This window comes from Rhea americana, unplaced genomic scaffold (assembly GCF_003343005.1).
Source record: "Rhea americana isolate MKP2758 unplaced genomic scaffold, rheAme1 scaffold_408, whole genome shotgun sequence".
Taxonomy (NCBI): Eukaryota; Metazoa; Chordata; class Aves; order Rheiformes; family Rheidae; genus Rhea; species Rhea americana.
This window is the reverse complement of record NW_028186544.1, coordinates 189,947-204,392: the sequence shown is the minus strand read 5'-3', so window position 1 is coordinate 204,392 and position 14,446 is coordinate 189,947. Positions and strand designations below refer to the sequence as shown.

At 49.1% G+C, this 14,446-nt stretch overlaps 1 long non-coding RNA gene across 1 annotated transcript; it reads right to left on the bottom strand.

Moving 5' to 3' along the window:
* Positions 1–1,662: 1,662 nt before the first annotated feature.
* On the bottom strand, positions 1,663–2,811 carry LOC146590436 (uncharacterized). The gene is made up of 3 exons (XR_014897011.1): positions 2,747–2,811; positions 2,490–2,572; positions 1,663–1,719 (listed from the first exon to the last, which is right to left on the bottom strand). It is a non-coding gene; the product is annotated as an uncharacterized LOC146590436 (long non-coding RNA).
* Positions 2,812–14,446: the final 11,635 nt, after the last annotated feature.

The window sequence follows — 14,446 nt, the reverse complement described above, 5'->3', positions numbered from 1 at the left end:
GTCTGTCTCTGGTGCTGATGGGGCAGACCCAAGGCAGGCCTCACCACTCCATCCATGGAAGGTAATCCCACAGTAACCCCAGGCATGGATGTCAGAAGCCTCCTTCTGCTATGGCTGCAGTGAGAGCTGAGGGAGGCTCCTTGCTGCTTTGTGGGAACATTCAGGGCACCTAGCTGCCACCAATGTCACCCTGAAGTAGCAGTGATCCTTACAGACAAGCCTAATGCTCAGGATTAGGTCTGTAGGGCACACACTTGCAGGAAGCAACTGTAAAACTCATTTTCTGCCAGTATTCTCCTATTTCACTTTTCAGTCAATGCATTATGGTTTGAATCACACTTTCATGGCTACCTGGCTAAGGGAAAACAGCCACTCTTCCATTGCTTCTCAGTTTTGTCCATATTTATGCTTCTGCTTACATATTTGCATGACGCCTTTCCATTCCAGGTTTCTGCACAGTCTTTCAAAGAAGAGTTTCCACACCCTGGAAACAACCTTCCATTCTGTCTCTCATATTATTCAAAATAGTCCTTTTCCCTGTGCTTGTTTCGAGTAGCAGCATAGCCACTCATTAACTATCCTGGGGAAAATTTTGAGTGACAGGATGCCAGGGTCACAGAGAAGGGTCAGAAGCCCAAGAAAGAATGGGGAAAAGAGTAGACTCTTAAGCCCCTTCCTTTTACTCAGAGTAAGGCTGGGTCCCTAGACATCACCTCCTTCTGCAGTCACAGCTAGTGACCAGTAAGGGCTAACAACCCTGCGCCATGCTGCAGGATCTCTCCAGCTATACTTTGGGACCACAGCAAGGTAGAGCAAGAAGGAGTGATGTCCTCTGTTACGGACCTAATCTGGGAATAGCTTGGCCTCTGGGTTTGTCAGGACATCCTTACCTACAGCAGTTCAGCTTATTTTGCCTTTTGGCCAGCCTGCACTACTCTGGGGCTGATCATCTGTGCAGGTCATCCACGAGCAGCCACTGGGACAGCTCTAGGAATTCTTGCTAAGGGAGTTCCAAAGCAGAGCTGTGTTTTCCCTCTGCACTATATAAACGTCATAAATGTTCTCATAGACATTAACTCCAGCAAAAAGGACGTGGGTTCTTCAAATAATTCATTTAGGGAAGACTTTGAAATGCAGGTCTAGTCTTTAGTCTAATTTTCCAAAGGATGTCATAAACCCACCTTATATAATTCATAGTTGTGACCATTTCTTCCCCTATTGGCATGACTTGAGTCTTTCCACGCCTGCCACACCAGCAGGGAGCCATCACCCTTCTCCACAGTGCATAATAATWTATCTTCTCTCTGCAGTGTTGTGACTACAACTCCTTAAATTCATGTGGACATCCACTTTGGGACTGCATCATCCCCCTAGAAGTCATCTTTTACCTAGTCCCAAATTCTCCTCCTAGAGCATCACCCAAATCTCTTTCCTTTCCTTCTCCTCTTCCAACTCCCACCCTTCCTAACCATAAGCACCCACCACAAAAAAGTAGCAGCTTGTCCTTTCATGCACAAAACCAGTGACAACCTCTTTGTACAAGTGATTCAGAAAAGAACATTTTTGGATGTGGAGAAAAGTCTCAAGCTGAGATCTTTGGTTAGCATTAAAAAAAGAAAGAAAAAAAGCTTCACCTTCACTGATTTKAAATTGCATTAGTGGAGGAGCCTGTCTGAGCCTGTCGATAGACCACTGAGGAAGATCCATCAGATAATGACTCTTTGAATAAATGATATCAAAAATCAGTGGAAGAAAACACAGATTATGCTAAAAYGAAATCTAATAACCCAGCACAATAGACACTTTTTCATGACAAATCTCTTCTGGAAAACATGAATGCAGCAATTTAGGTGCATCTGTAGAAACTGAAATGAAAGCAAAGGAAAGAGGAGAAGCTGATGGTCTCAAGGAGAGGCAGGACCACTGCCAGGGATTCCCTGTGGCTCCATCCTCACCGTTTTTCCAAGCTGCAGTACCAAGGCTGGGAGGGAACAACATGCCTTTTGGGTACAGTCCCCCAAGTCGGGCACCGCAACAGCGTTTCACTCGGTTCTCTCTGATTTTACAGGGAATGGACCAGAGAAGACTCCCCATGGTGGGAGTAGATAACCCACAGACCCTCTCCTTCACTGGGGAAGGGGAGGAGATCTGCAAATACAGCCTATGGAGAGCCTCAGGCTCCCATTTGCTTTGAAAGAGAGGTAGGAAGCCCAGTAAGGCTCCCTTCTGGAGGCTGGGCAGCACAAAGGTAGATGCTCATAGCACGAGATAAAATCGTAGCAAGCCCACCATCACCCCATGCAAAAAGAGAGATTTTTTTTGATGCTTCAAATAAAGGATTTTCCCTAGCCTCAAATCTTTAATATCAGTGCAAATCTGATTGGTCTATAAAGCCAACAAGGCTCACAGAGATAGGGGAGTTTTGCAGAGCTACGCTGGTRGCATCAGGAGTTGAGGCCACAGACAGGTAAATTTTCAAGGCATCTTACCTCTCAAACCTCACTGAAGATGGTCTCCCAGAGATCCAGCATGTCTAGGGGCAAATTCCTGCTATGTGACAGTTCTGGGGAACCTGATCGTATGGGAGAGGCACAGGAGTGAGGCATAACCACCACACGGCATGGGGCTCCCTGCCCATGCCCCTTCCCTTTCCCTTTCCCAGGGGCTGAATCTGAGGTACAGGACTCCTCTTCATGTCCTACAGATCTCTAACACACCTCCTTGGGGATAGTGTGGGGTAGCTTACCTGGGATTTTAAAAACAGCCACAGGCTGACAGCAAGTGGCACTTTGGGAAGGGATCTACATTTTTCAGGTCAGTGGAGGCAGCCTGGCATTCTGCAAAACAGTGAAATGTCCTCCCTCCTCCTGAGAAATTAGGACAGAATAGCAGCTCAGCCTCTGCTATTCTGATATTACAGGTTTCCCCCCCTCTTCCCCCCTTTACAGTGAAGGTGTGTGTGGGGGAAGCGCATCCATCTTAAAAACTGCCTGGTTGCTCTGCAGAAGTTTGTGAGCTGGAAGCAAGTCAGCAGCAGCAGTAAAGACTTCATGATAATGGTATGGCTTGTGCAAAGCATCTCCTGGCCGTATATGGCTCTGCACAGCTGCAGCCCATCAGGCCCAGCTGCACCCACTCCCCTGCGCCCCACAGCGCGGGCCGACAGCGCCATCGGCATGTCACTGTGAGAAGCCAGCAGCGCTGCAAGCCAGCAAACGGTGCGGGGAACTAGGCAAAGCAGAGTCCCCCCTGGGCAACATGCAGTGCCTGGGCTGCCAGAGGAAAGCCTGAGTGATTCCCTGCCTGGTACCTTTGCTGTTAACCCTAGAGGTCTGCAGAGCTGTTACTGGGCATAACATCCTGGCTGTGTTTTCTGTGATATCTAATAGGACTGCAGTCTTGGATTAACATACAGCTTTGCCTTTTCCAGGTCTACAGTGCTAAATAAGGGATAACAGCTGATAGCATCCCTAAGGCATTAAACTGCTGTTTCCTTGGAAAAGTACAGACTAGTTTTGCAGAAATTCAGCTGGTATGTAGCCAGCCTTTTGCTAGGAGTTTGGAAGCTGACTCAAAAGCATGTTGCAATCATTTGGCCTAATACTATACTGTCATGTCGTGAAATCCAAGGACATGTGCCTTAGTTTCAAGAACGTCCCCTTTCTCTCTTCTTTCTTCTCTGGAAGATGCCAGYGCAGCTGAACCCTCTGACTCAGCCAAACTCACTACATCTGGTACCCTAACTCTCTGCCCTGCCTCTTCCACACAATCCCTCACAGTCCTCTTCTGTGCCAGGTAAAGCCAATACACACCAMACCCTGTCACGGATGCAAAAAGGGCACCCCTTCTTGAATGCCTTCATGATGAACCCCTCACTGGGGTTCTCCTTCCTGGAGTCAGCCTCCTTCCAAAATGTGGTACAGGAGGGCAAAGGGAAGTCCTCTGCAATGCCTGTTTGCCCCAGCAGGCAATTGCTCTCTAGCCAGAGTGAAAGTCACCCAGCTGGGCTTTGGGCTGACAGTCATAGTCCCACAGAGCCACTTCACACAGTGGGAGCAGAGCTAGCAAGTAGGATTGTTTTAGTCCAATTCCTGGCTGAATGGAGGCAAAAAAAAAAAAAATTAAAAGCAATCGGGATATAATTTTTTTGTCTTGTTTAGCAACTGAGAAAAAATCAGTTTGTTCCATTTTTCTGATATTAACTCTTTCATGCAACTTTTCCTTTCCCTTAATTAAGTCTATTTTGAAATGGAAAATGTTCTTTCCAAAAGAAATAAGGAAATGAATTGAAATGAATTCCCCAGGGAAAAGCCAGGACCAAACTCATATGCTCATAGCCAAATGGTTCATTTAGAAAGTGGGGAATGGGAGTGTGCCAGGTTTCCAGCACCATGTTCTGTAGCTGGGGCAGCTTCATCCCATTACAAATCCCTGGGAGAGACTAGAATTAAAAAGTAACCGAAATTTCCCTGGTTGCAACCACACGAAACAAACACCAATGTCCAGACCTCCAAACTGGCTGAATCACATTCTTCCATTTCCTGGGGACATAAATATTCAAGACTTACTAAGTGTTTGGAATAACGGAGATGTAGCTAGAAAAGACTTTGCTATTCTCCTATTACCATGGGATAGCCACAGGCTATTTACCCCTGGGCTGGCTGTACGACCCCAGCCCCTAAAGTTGCAGAAGACACAAGCCAGTTTGTCCATGAGTCACTATGGTCTGAGTTGACATTTCTTTCTGCCTCACTGCCCTGTCTCTGKTACAATCCCACGCAGTGGGAACAACCATGGTCCAAGCGGACTGCTGGGCCAACCACAAACTCCACTGAAAAGAGTGTGGTTTGTGGTGTTTCCACACATGATAATTTAAATTCCCACAGTGGATCTTTGCAGGATAAGACAGTGGAGAAGTCCCTCCAGGCAGGAATGTAGTAAGGAGAACACCAGTGCCTACAGCTAAACAGCTGGTGACATCTCCAGGTGGGATGCAGAGCCCTCGAAGGAATGTAGTTTGTAAGAAGAGGTTCTTGCAACGCATACAAGTATTAGTTCCAGTAAAGCAGGCCTGCAAGCTTCATACTGCAGGCAATAAAGCAGATGTAGCAGCGAGGGTGCACAGGAAAAGGGTCTCATTCTCATCATGCCATCTGCTCTGGCAGCCACAGGCATAGGAGAAAAGCCAACCCATGCCGCTTAGCATCTTCTGAATACCTTGGCATTTTTTACTTGAAATGGCACCTTTACAGTTTTTCTTCTCCTAACAGTCTTATAAATCTGGTAGAAGGCAGGACAGCCAGAACGCGGCGCTTCCCGTCTGTTTGAATCACTAGTTCATTTGACCTAACGTGAACTTCCCCACTTCTCAGTTTGCCAGCTGGGTTTCTCTTTCACTAAATAGGTTCGAATAGGCCCAGAAGGACTTTTCCCTCCCCTCCCTCTTTTTCAGCATAGCTTGGAAAGAAAATTTTCAGCTACTGCTAGAGGCTGATGGCATCGAGTAGTGCACAGTTTGCCTCTACAGACTGTCTTCAAAATTCAGGCTGAAGGAGCTCTGAGAGTCCTAGCCTCTTTCCCTCCTTTTCTTCCATGCTCTATAATTCCCCAAAGTGTATGTTCACTTTTGCTGGAGGAACAAGGGAGACTTGCTCCAATAAGCAGCCACCTTCAAAGACTCTTGAAGACGCGGCTGCAGTGCGTTCAAGGGCTCAGAGGCATTGGGGGGTGGTGGTTTGCCTCAGCTGCGGTGTTTCCAGCCACCCGCCTGCCCCCTGCCAGACAAGCGCATGGGGTGTAAATCCCAGCACTGGCGGGGATGTTCCCCTCATTCAGCAGTCGCTGTGAGGGCGGCCCTGCTTTGCAGACCCGTTGTGAACCAGAGCCATGCGAGGGGTAGGGCAAGACATGGCTGACCATACCATGAAGCTGTAGCCCCTGCGCATGTCATTGGTTTGGGATGGGTTAATTTTTGTCCCTGTTACCTCACACTGGCCTCCAGTTCTATGGAAAAACAAACCATCTGGTAATAATATGTCTATAATAGCTGTCTGAGTCTGTGGGAAAGCTTGGCTTAATTTCTTAGAAAAGAAGAACAGATCAAGTGAGAAGGGAGATTTTAAAGGCAGTATTGCAGCTTGCAGAGAACAGATAACACTTTCTGGTCCCTTTCTCCAGCCACCTCTTTCGCTGTCCTTGTCCCCATGTCACAGGTACAGCTGCATGCTGTCCCCAGAGCCACTCGCCCACAGTGGCCAGTGCCAGGCCATGCCTTCAGGCCCACACTCTTCCATGTCACTTGAGGACATCTTCAAAAGACTGGATCTGTCTCCTCTAGCAGCAAGCTGCAAATCCTTGTGCCATACTCCCCCCAACCTCTCCTCAGGGAGTCATTACTAATCTTTACTGATGAGAAGCAGGAGATAGTACCCATCTCTGCTGCAAGCGCTTACTACAGTTGTGCTTAAAACATCTTCTCACTCCAAGTCAGACCTGCCCCTGCTTCTCCTTCACTCCATCCCACCGCAGACCCCTGCCACTGTGTCCCTGGCAACCAGGAGGGAGAGCAYCGCTGCCCCCAAACCTCCCTCCGCTGACTGTTCCCACCTCCAGATTCTGCTGCAGAAAGCTGAAGAAGGAGGACTGAGTGTGTTCACACAGACTGCATACAGGCATCATCTGCACAGGAGTGGCTGAAATGGTAGGCATTCTCCAGAGCCACACAGGATGGATGGAGTCTGTGCCTCTCCTCCCAGCCCAGAGCACACCTCCTTCCCAGCAGAGCTGACCCCTGGGAGCCTGACAAGTATGGCCAGACCCAAGTCCTCAACACTCCCACAGGTGCTCTCAGAAAGGCCTTTCTTTTCTGTGGATGCAAAGGGTGAGAGCAGTTCTGAACCCCAGGCAATGCCTCCAAAAGCAAGAGATGAAGTCTCATGGGGATCAAATGGTACAGTCACCCTTGGAAAAGTAAGTGGTGCTAGGCAGAGATGAGGCTCTTTAGGCATCACAGCCATCATTTGCCTCTTTTGCGAAGCATCCAAAGAGCTGCTCTTTTCCTTTCATTTAGCATTTTAAAATGTCTGAAATGAACTTGCTCTACATCATTATGGCAGTGACCTGGGATTGTAGCCTTCACAACTCTAGTAATGGTACCTCAGGATCTCAGGTTCTGGTTTGGGGTTTTGGTTCAGATGCTTATAGGGAGCCCAAATCCCAGATTCAGATGTGAACACAGAGAGGCTCCACTTCTGCTCCCTCCCAGGAGTCTAGGCCCACAAACCCCTGCTCTGAGCAATTGCTTCTGAAGATGGCACCGAGGGCTGAACAGGCCTGTGAGCTAGCCGCTACAGCTTGAACCAACCAGACACCAAGCAAGAAAGTTTGAAAAAGAAAAAAAAAGAAACCCACATCTGCCTGCTCCTTTACTGAGATCCAACTCAACCTTCCCTTAGGGTTGACCACACTGGTGAATTCTTTCTCTTTATTATATTGTCCTTATTCTGTCYATTCTGTTCAGTAACAAAGCACTAATGCCAAATCATCACAAGGAAGGATGACTTGGTGATACTTCCAGCCTAACCAGAGGCTGGTGAAAAAAACCAAAAAACTCCAACCAAGCAAAAAAAGCAGCCTATATGAGTCCCATCCRCAGCCCAAAGGGCTTAGTACAACTCTCCTTGCTGGTGCAAGGAGGAAGTCTACCCTGGTTTAGCTCTGATGTTCACAGAGCCCATGCAGGTCCCGGGTAGGCAGCCACTCATTGTAATGGCACTTGGATGCACACTTCCAGGCAGTTGGSATTCTCCATCATGGGCGAGCGAGTGCTTGCTGAACAACTAGTCCCATGAGCCCAGGCATTCCTCCAATCCATTGGCACAAATGGACATGTCAGATAAGTAGCAGAGCATTTTCACTCTGGATTTGCATGCTGTCCAGCAGAATCAAGCCTTGCACCATGACTGCAGCTCCTCAGCCTTAAGGCAGATGGAGGAATAAAAATTTGAGCTGGAAGACAGAATAACTTAGAGTTTAAGTTAGTCCTTGCGTCAAGGTTACCACAGCCTGACCCTTGATGATCCATGGGCCAGGGAGAAAACCCTTTTCCCAGAGGAATCACTACATGGTGGGCGTTGTGAGATATCAGGATGSAACTCATTCAGCCTACTAGAAAGGGCCTTTCCATGCTCAAACAGAGATGGAATCTCACAATCTTCCTCCCACTCCATCACAGAGATTTGAAGGCAAATAGAACAAAACTAATTTTCATGACAATAAACTTTCAGGAAAAATGTGTACTTTTCATTGAGAAAATAAAAACATCTGAATTTTAAAAAGTCAGAATTATCCTGGTTTGGGGGTAAAAATTGACCAAAACAGGAAAACATTGACATAAYCTCTAGTGTTCTCTTATTTTTGGAGAGGAAAAGAAAAAAAGAAGAGGAGAGGGATTTCTGGTTTTCTGATAGAGACGGGAAAGCAAATTACTGGAAGTGTTAGAGCTTCAGTGTTATTACTTGTTAGTTCATAGCCACTTAGCAGCTAATTTTTTGTTCTTTCTTTCCTCCAGTTGGACCCTGCTGTGTTAGCAGCAGCCTTGCCTCGCTGTGACCACCCAGTAGCAGGGTGAGGTACCCAGGAAATGCCAGTATCATCCTTGGTGCCACCATCACTGGGACTGGGAAGAGAGCACTTGTGGCTTCCTTCATGCCATAACAAAGCTGTTAAGCCTGGGTGTTCTCCCATGTGGCATCTCGTGGAGGATATCCAGCAGGCACAGTACGAAAACTGGTTGGAAAAACATACGCTAACTCCTAGAGCAGTTGGATGGAGAAGATTTTTTCCGTTTCTCTGCAGTAAAACTTATTGCTTGGGCAAATACCAAAGAGAGTGTTTGCTGGGCCAGGCACACCTTTCTTGGGAAGAAGGCACCAGGCACTCTAGGAACAGCAAAGTGATTTTGCCTCTAGCTGGAAGGACTGGGAAAGCCTTCTAGTGACTGCCTGACAGTCACTATGTCCCATACCAGGGAGCTGGAGTGGTCCAAGGCTCCTGCCACTCCTTAATTTGCAAACCTGGACCRGCATGCATCAACCTGCAAAGAGCTGAATTATCCAGGTTAAAAAGTTGGGTTTCTCCTGCAATCTAGGTGTGGATTATGGTGCTATTCCTAAACTCCCCCCCCACACACATCTGCAGATGATCAGCAGGCTGTTGCCACATGGCAACATGCTGAGCTTTGCTCTGCCCATGAAGAATTCAGACCTAAGAGATGAGATGAGCTGCAGGAAGCCCAGTGTGAAGCCAGGTACAGGGTATTGATCCTCTCCTCGTCCAAGGAACTATCCTACAATCAGCAGAACTCGTGTGCACACAATCAAGACATCTGCTCCTCTCCTCACCTGCAGCCCACAGCAACCCTACAGCTTTGAGCTGTCTATGGGCATCCYCCTTTGAGCAATCTTTGGTCTGAGAAAGTCTCATATGTTTCCCAGGACACTTTTTTTTTCAGACCTTTATCTCAGCTTCCCCACATATTGCTACTCTGTTGGCTGCCTGAGTCAGTCCTCGGACTGGTCCCATAAAGGTCAGTAAGCTCCAGGGTGTAAGGAGGAGGCACAGGACTGCCAGTGCTCCCCATCCTCTACCAAAGCCACATGGCAAAACTCCAAATGTCTGTTCAGCGTTAGTCTTTTGCTTTCACCATTCACTGCCTGTTTTTCAAAATGCTTAGCATATCACCATATTGAACCCCTTCTCGCCCTTAGCCTCCCACACAGTGCAAATACCTCAGCTTTGCTGCATCACAGATCAGGTCTGACTCCTGCAGCAGAACCACAAGAGCATCCATACTCTCCTTCCTGCTTAGCTTCATATACCCCCTATTCTCTTAAATACAGTCTCACTTTCCTCTTGCATCTGCAGAAAGCCCCAAACCCCTGGGAAGCATGGAGGTCTCTGCTTGGATGTCCTCCAGGTAATTTAACCCAGCTGGTTTCACACTATGGTTCTGTACGGAGCCAGCATGTCCCTTTTTTTGTCCKGTTGCAGTGAGTTAATCGATCCTCAGGCCAGCAGTTTGCATACATCTGTCAACTTTGTGAGGTCCCTGTCAGCCCATTCCCAGACTGTTTCCAGAACTAATTTTGTCAATATGGATCATTTATACTCGTATCATTACAACGGGCATCACAACTTATTGAGAGGTTTTGCTCTTCAAGAGCATTTGTAGGATGCAACAACATTTGCAGCTGAGCTCTCGTTACAGCAGAATCAGATCCAGCCTTCAGCCATTTCCTAGAAATGTAAAACAAGTTAGCTACCCTTTCTGGCAAGGACGGCTTCCCGACCCACTCTGAGGGATGCCAAGCATCATCCCTGGCTTTTTCACAGGCAATGAAGAGCAGATGTAAAACACTCAACCACTTTGCTATCCCAAAACCTATCTATTCTCTTCTCCCTCCACTCAGCATTTAACTGTAACTGAGACAGCAGCAAAGATGCTGAGCTAGAGGAGAAACAAACAAGATGGCTGGTGCTTTGGGGAGACCTCTGGAGAGCAGCAGTAGTGTTAATCCATAGGTTCAGCCCATCTCTGGCAGGCCCCTCCCAGAGCAGGGCTTGCTGCAGAAGAGCAGCTTCCACGTCCTTGCTAATGACAACCCCTGCTGCAGCTACAGCTCTGCCCTCAGGTCCCCCCGGCCCTCCTTGCTTGGCTTCCTCCCAGTGCTATAAGCCAGACATGTCGCCAGCGCACCAGGGCTGTGCTCCCAGCACTCATGCTTAGCTCAGCTCTGCTCTTTGGCTGGGGAACAGCTCTTGGTTCTGCAGTGTCCTTGCCTGAAGCCCTATGAACAGGCAATACTTTGTTGCCATTAAAAAAAGGAACAGCATCATATAAGCACTGTGACTCCACCAGTAGAAGGCTCCAGGACATGCCAAACAWGAAGGGATAGCTAAACAACTCCACTGTAACGGAGCAGAAACACTTGAAAAAATCCTTCTATTAAAAAATGATAGGCCACCAAGATGGTCAGGAGCTGGAACACATGGCATAAAAGGAGAGGCTATGCTTCTTCAGTTCAGAGAGGAGATTGAGGGTGGGGAGGGAAGGGGAGGAACCAGATCTCAGCCTTCCACTGCACAAACAGGGGCTATAGAGGAGACAGAGCCAAACCCTCCGAGGCATGCAGCAGACAGACARGAGGCCACAGACACAATCTGCAGTAAGGGAAATCCCAACAGGACACAAGGATAAACATCTTTCCTCCTCTGCTTTTTTTTATAGGAACACTTAAAGGTAAACAGGCTGTTCCAAATCTCCAAACACTCACCCTCTTGTTAACCTTATCAGGAAGAAGCAATCAAACACTGTAGCAAACTGACTTAGAGCAGATGGCTGGGGAGGAGGGGGCAAGGACAASCTCCCGACTCCTCTATGCCTTCACAGGCTACTGAGCCCCAACATAACCAGGGACATGGGTGCTCTGCACATCAGCATCCTGCAGTATCATACCCATCCCAGGCCTTGTAGTCCCACAGAAGCCCTGGAGGAAAAGCCAGAGCAACCAGGTGAAGAGAACTGCTAGCTAAAATCCATTCTCCCCAAGGTCTGGGCAAGGGATTCAGACCCTGCAGGTGGGCAGCAGGCACCAGGGGGCTAACACAGTGAGATATTTAGGGCTGCCACTCCTCTTAAATAGCACTATCCCCAGCAGCCCTATCCTACTTGCTGACATGGGCTGAGCCTCAGGTGCTTGCTCTCACAGCTCAAGGTGCAACACCAGCTCCTAATTAGATACTGTTCCCTGCCCATTATTTCTCCCTATAGGGAACGTTATCACTGGTTCCAACTACTATGCAAGGGTGTGTCTGTGACTGCAGCCATGCAAAGAGCTTGCAGACACCCTATGACTTGCAGCAAAGTGGGGAAGGAGTGCTCCAAGGGTCAGAGATAGGCTGAAGCCAGCCTGGCCCAGGTCCTTGCAAGCATMGGGCTCAGATGGCAATTTGTCTTGTTTTTGCAGGGGTGCTCATGCAGTGCCACTGCTCCAAGATACCAGTGAGAGGAGGGGGCAATGAGTCTCATCTCTAAGCCAGAGCAGGGCCATGCAGTCAGCTGCTGGGGGCAGAAGGAGAAACCCAGAAAGCTTGTTTTCTTGCAAAAAGTGGGGGTCCAAGCCTGGAAMTGCATGCTGCAAGTGCTTGTGCCTTGCCAGGCACTGAGCTGGTCTGGCTGCTGGCATTACAGATGCTCATAAATCACAAGAGCTGTTACCAACTGATAACAATTTGCACATTCAGTCCATGCATGTCATTGTCCAGCCCAGCGCAAAGGTAGTGGTACCAGGACTGGGTAGGAAACGTGGCAAGGATGACTAAGGAGGCTTATGGTCCACCAAAAACAGCTCTCTATGCAGATGGGGAGCAGCTCTCCGGCCAGATGCCGAGCCTGTGTGTGCTCATAAATGAATACTTGGCTGCCTAGAGCATGGCCAGCAGAGGTGGTTCATTGTAGGCGACCTCACAAGGTAACAACCTATTCCTGAACAGGCAGTTTGCTTCAGGACCACTCAGCAGATGTGTAGTTCAGGTGATAGAGGGGAGATGGTCCCTGCTGTATCTCCAGCCTAACTGTACTGGTTGAAATATAGCATGACTGTACTCCTGCTTGTGGCTAGCAGCTAATACTTACCCAATAGCCCACACGGAGAGCAGGCAGACAGGAGCCAAACCAAGACTTCCTCTGGCTGTGCCACAGGCTGACAGCTCTGCAGAGCACTGGTGTAATAGGCTGTGGGGCCCTGGCACCCCAAAACTAATGGGATGAAKGCAGCCTGGGTTAGCATGGCCAAGGTCACCCCCAAGCAGGGGTCCCACAGCAGAGCTTCACCAGTGGTAGCTGGGCCAAGTGCCAGCACCCAAGCAAAGTTAAGCGTGCTCCCTGCAAAGAGAGTTTAGCATGCATAAAAAGTAGGCTCCTGGAGCAAAACWAAAGCTCAGCAAACTGCTGAAATACACCACTGTCCATGGGCACATAACTGTAAACCCTTTGCAGAGCCAACGGAGAGTAGGGGTAATGTGCACCATGCCCTTCCTACACCTTGCCCATCCAAATGGAGAGAAAGGTTGGAATGGGCATTTTATCTTCATTTCCCCATCAGGCCGAGGTCCACTGAGACTGGGAGGGCAGTAATGAATTTCCTGGCTGCCTTGCTGCATTTCAGCCCTTATGCCAAGACAGGGTGGGGTYAGAAACCCCACATGTGTCTGGGCCAAATGCAAAGCATAGGATTTAGCCAGGCAGCTCGACTTCTGCTAATCAGTGGGTGATACCCTGCACAGGACTACATTGAGCTACGGGCACTCCTACCTCTACAGCAACCTTGGAGTTGAAAGCTTATCCAAGCACAGGGGTCAGATGAGTGTGGGGGTCTGGCAGCAATCATGGCATGACAGCTGGGGAGCAAGGATGTGCATAGCTGTGTCAAGGTAAATCAGGGCAAGTAGTGTGGCAGGGAGGGGTAGCGGTATGTCATCATTTCTCAAGTGAGAAACCAAGCCTCCTGGAGAAAATGCGTGCTGCAGTGCAGCATGAAATAGCACTGCGGGTCCCCGCCAAGCTCCAGGACTGGCACATGGCACCAGGATGGCCTGGGGTGGGCTGACTTGAGAGGAGCCATTGTATGAGGCATGCTGGGCAGCATATCCCCCCAGCTGAATTGCCTGTCCTCAGCTGGCCTGCAGCCCCCGTCATGGGCTGCTCCCTTCTGAGGGCCTGGCGGTGACTCACATTTGCTATAAACATGTCTCCTGACAGATAATGAATCTCAGCCTTTGCCGCCTGGATGCCTTTTGGGAAAGCTCTGGATTTTCTTTGCGCTGCTCCCCCCCATCCAGCTCCCCTTCCCCTTCTGGCAGCTCCGCTCCTGTGCGTGATCGTTTCCTGATGCAGAGCAGAGCCAGGAATCTGAGGCGCTTTTTCCAGCCGGCCGCCTCTAGGTTACAGTTTACTTCAAGAACTGCGTGGGCCGAGTTGCTGTGTTAACCCTTCTGGGGAGATGGGCGCAGAAAGACAGGGAGCTCCTGAGGCACCAGGCTCAAGAGCAGGGTGGCCCCACAGAGTCCCTCCTGCAGACTTGCTGCTTGATGCCAGAACGGGACATCCTGCCACTGGCTGCTGCAGCCATGGCCATGCCTGTGGGGCAACTGAACAGCATTTGCAGCCAGCCTCTCTCTGCCTGGAGAGTGGAGGGAGGTGGCAGTTCTCACTCCAGCCTTCTACCACTAGCTGGGCAGAGGGCCTTAAACAGCAAGAGCTTTATTGCATTTACACAAGTAAGCCATGAAGTACAGGATAAATCTTGATTACCTAGAGGAGTGCGGTGTTAGAAAAGATTGACATGTAGGCTGGGGGCACAAACAAATACATGTCACAGGGGTGGGA